A 4,643-nucleotide genomic window follows, 5' to 3' on the forward strand; every position below is an offset into this window, starting at 1 on the left:
ATAAACACCCAAAACCTGGAAATATTTTTTACAATAGATGAACGCTATAAAACTGCCATTATATGCAACTGCTTTCTTATGCACGCCGGCACTAATTTCGACGTCTGTTACCATTAGAAAAATTCTGCTGAGATGGCTATAGTACACATTTTTACGAACGCATGAATAATTGACATTCCCATTCCTTGGGGTTGTCACGCCAGTATTTTAAGCATAACAATAGACCAAACTAATGCATCAGTCCTTTGGAAAATGAAAGTTTCCCCAACCCACCGCCCCCTCCCCCAAAAAGAAAAATTCTTCAAGATGTTGCCAAGTTGAATCAAGAAAACATAGACTGAAAAACAATTCGAGTGTACATGAAGTCAGTTTCGGCATTTCTTTAGTCCTTCATCCTCTGAACCCTTTCATCCATTAGAGGATGAGACCAGAATCCTCTCAAGTGAAAGCTTCCTCAATATTTCATTGACAAGTTGACGGGAAAATTCACACTACACTTAAAACATTCGTGTTTCTGGAATGATTCAGGGATATCTCGAGGAAAGACTCTCATTGGAGGAAATGGGGTGTAGTTTTCAAAATACAAACTTAAAGTTACAGAAAAAAACTTTAAAAAAATTATTTTAAATAATCCTCTCTCTCTCTCCCTCCTAAAGAACTGCCTGAAGAGCACGCAAAACATGAATTCTGACTTGCAATTTCTCTGTTTGCGGACGAACAGCTACAACAGAGAACAAACATAAAGGATAAAAAAATCCTCACACGTTTTTCGTCCCAATGATTTTCCTTAGCTCTTTTCCGGGTCAAGATTCGCAATCCAAAATTTATTTTCCACCGAATCAACGACAACGGCTTTGGTCTGATTTAGTCCACATCTTTTCACTCCAATTTCAATTAAACTTGAGGTTAATTCTTTTATATTTTTCTTTTCGAAGTTACTAGTTTTCAATATAAAATCATTACAAATTACCCTGAAGTCTCAGCTGCGATAGTGCTTCAGTCATTAGCATTTATTTTCCCCGTGTTTTACTTCATTATTAGTATTCATTATTATTCAGGAGGTGAAACTTATTCATATGGAACAAGCCCACAGACACCAACTGACTTGGAATTCTAGCTTCCCAAGAATATGGTGTTCATTACGAAGAGGAAAGACGAGGTAAAATGAAATGCAGAAAGATGAGACCCCACTTATTAAAAAAAGAAAAAAAGGGAAAAAATTGACAAATGAAAAAAATAGACAAAAAATGTATTAAAATTCAAGGAGAATAGTATTAGGGTCGTAGTGTATTATAATGTGAATAACTATATGTAGAAACTGGTTACAAATTCTTTTTTTTCAACATTACTTTGCAAGTGACGAATTAACATAGCGAGGGGAATTAATGAATTATTATTAAATTAACATGGAGTATTGGTGACATAAATCTGGCATTTAATTATTGGTAAACCAGACAGACGATATTTTAAACATAACAACATGACTAATCTTATCAAGTCTGGCTTTTAAATTTCTGGAACGGTTTTTTTTTTTCTTTTTTTTTTTTTTTTACGTCAACCTCAATACCACAGTAATACACAGCTGCAGAAGTTTGTGAATCTTATTTCCCCCTCTCTTCATTAAAACCACAGGCGAATTCAAAGCAGCCCATCAGTGTTGATACAAAAGTGAAACTCCATTTGCTTGAGTGACCCCTCTCTGTACGCAACCTCCAAATTCCGCCCCCTACTCCCGACCCCCACACCTCCAAAAACCCGGGAGAAATCTGAATGAGTGATGAGTCAACAATTCTGACTTGACTCCGGGGAAGGGAATTCTTTCAAGGTTTGTTGTCTTTGGGAGCAGGTTAAATGTGTCGTTGGTTCCGGCTTCAATGTGGCACAAAAAAAATAAATAAATAAAAATAAGCACGCACTCACACAAGATGTTATTCTAAATATAGCATCTCTCTCTCTCTCTCTCTCTCTCACTCTCTCTTTCTTGTCAATAAGCTTACTTTCTCTCTAAGAGGATAGCGTAAATGGAACATGAAACACTACAGGATTAAACGACTCTCTCTCTCTCTCTCTCTCTCTCTCTCTCTCTCTCTCTCTCTCAATATTTACGATGTACAGCTTCACAGACGACCAAAAGTTAAAGAAACCAAACGTTACTGGAAGCAAACCCACATTCCTTTCCATTTTCGTCCCTTTCATTTCCTAAGTATTTCTTCAGTTGAGGAATGAAACCCAATGTCTGGCGATGCCATAATTTGACTGACTTCGCTCTTTTGGTTTGGTTTAATTTTGCGAATTCATTTCTCTGTGACTGTACCTGATGGTTGGCTAATGGATCTGAATTTAAGTTTATAAAGACTCTTGGTTGTGAGAAAAATCTAAATTTTGAGTTTTTGTCGGATTTACAGCGTTTTTGGTTCGTGTTTCTGTTGCGTTTGGTTTAATTTTGCTTATTCATTTCTCTGTGATTGCATTTGATGTTTGGCTAATGAATCACAATTTACTTTTAAAAAGCTCTTAATTATGATATAAGTTTACATTTTGAGTTTATGTTGGATTTACGGCGTTTATGGTCAGTGTTGCTATTTTTCGCAAAACAATGATCTTTATGGCTAAACCGGTGGTAAATTGTACCAGAGATAACTGTCTGGAGATGAAAGGCAATATTAATAACGTAACTGACATTTCATTGTTCATAAAACTGACTGACGATACACAATGCTGGCAATTAGTAAATGCCAATGCAGATAATGGCTGTTCATTTAATCTGAGAAGCAGAAAAACTTTTTAAAAATTTTATAATAAACATCTATTATAGCTTTCAGTTACATTGCCAGTGCTACAGAGCTGCAAACTACTTTTCGAATGTACGAAATCTTACAGAACACTCCTGTATATTATCCAATCATGAAAAAGCTGCAATGCCTTTAACACTTACCAGGAATGTTGCAGCAACTTTGCCTAATGCTTCCACCGACCATATACTAGCTATCTTCACGTCCTGAAAAATAAGATATAAAATATGATAGAGATTATAATGGCCACCTCGCTTGCCAAATGATTTCGCCACCGATGGAACAGACCCATAAGGCAGACCAATTTATTTTCAGACATATCATATTATAGCCTGTAAGGCTATAATATGATATTGGCGTTTACTTATGAATCAAATAGAATTGAAATCAAAGTGAACTATTACAAGCCAAAATTCTTTTCAAGAACGCCGACAGTACTACTTGCGTGAATTCAGTTGAATCGAGGCTGGGTATAAAAAGTTTCTCATTTCCAGTATGACGAAACTTGGAATGGAATTCTATGCAAGTTGAAGCTTATATCGACCGCATGCCGATATAACGATACTGTAATTTTTTTTTTTTTTTTTTTTTTTTTTTTTTTTTTTTAAATGGTCCTTTTACGTTGCATGAAACCAACGACTTTACGTGACTTCCGAACCACGTCGAGAGTGGACTTCTATCACCAGAAATACACATTTCTGACCCCTCAATGGAATGCCCGAGAATCGAACTCGCGGCCACCGAGGTGGCAGGCCAAGACCATACCGATCACGCCACTGAGGCGCTACGATACTGTAATAATAATAATAATCTGTCAGACGACAGATATTCACGTCCAAACACCATTCAACTCTGCTTTCAGACTTTTCCGTCGAAATTATTGGTAAAGACAATTATATTTTTAACCTCTGACATCCCTCATCCCTGTTTCTTGCCTTTCACTTTTAACTGACAATCATTTTCATTTCAATCCTTCCGTGTATCTTCCATTGTAGGTTTATGGTTGGTATTCTGTTAAATACTTGTATAATTTTGTAAGCATTATACCATGACGATTAATACGCTTTTATTCTGTAAAATAGAACGCTCCGTTATAAGCAGCATACAAGACACACGTCTATACAATCCTACCTACTTACAAAACTGCAAATCATTTCAATAACAGTCCCTGAAAGACGCATTTCATAAATACACGGAAAACTATATTTATCAATTACTGGGCAAAACAAATAAAGACCATCACCGATCTACAAATAACCATCGATGACAAATATGTTGTTCAAAGCGTAAACTATAAATGGAGTAAAAAAAAAAAATCCGTTTTACCGGAAGAATAAAGCGATTAGCGATAACGCTCTATGGCATTACTGTGCAGGGATTTCTTTCACCAGGGGGTTTTATCGCCCCATTGAAGCTATTGTTTTCCAGTCTGATTTTTACGAGGATCACAATGGACCGTATTAATGGATTTAGAGGGACGCTTCATTTTTTCCTTTCGTTTACTTCGAGGTTACTTGCTCCTCCCCCTCATCCCCACCCCTCCCCCCGCCCCCTCCCCCTTTTTTTACTTCCTGGTTGTTACTGTGATTCGACTGTTGCTTTACTACCCTCGTCTTCGCTTCTTTTGTTTTCCCATTGCATATTTAGTTTGCTATATGGATTTTTTTATACGGTAAACTTTCTTCCTTCAAACAATTTTATTTGGATCTTCACTACTTTCTGTTTTAATCCTTTAACTTGCTCATTTATATTTTTTGGTCCCATGCTTTTCTTACTCTTTTCTTCCATGTAACCTATGATTCTGGACTGTCATGAACTTGGCTTTAGTTGGACAAAGTATATTTTAACAAG

General features: G+C 36.4%; 1 long non-coding RNA gene across 1 annotated transcript in view; it reads right to left on the minus strand.

The window, feature by feature from the left end:
* Positions 1–2,932: 2,932 nt before the first annotated feature.
* LOC135212609 (uncharacterized) overlaps positions 2,933–4,643 on the minus strand; it is a 62,570-nt gene continuing 60,859 nt past the window's right edge. Inside the window, exon 3 of the long non-coding RNA XR_010313941.1 lies at positions 2,933–2,998. This is a non-coding gene — a long non-coding RNA (uncharacterized LOC135212609). The remainder of the gene's footprint in view (positions 2,999–4,643) is intronic.

Source organism: Macrobrachium nipponense, chromosome 19 (genome assembly GCF_015104395.2).
Source record: "Macrobrachium nipponense isolate FS-2020 chromosome 19, ASM1510439v2, whole genome shotgun sequence".
NCBI classification, from domain to species: domain Eukaryota; kingdom Metazoa; phylum Arthropoda; class Malacostraca; order Decapoda; family Palaemonidae; genus Macrobrachium; species Macrobrachium nipponense.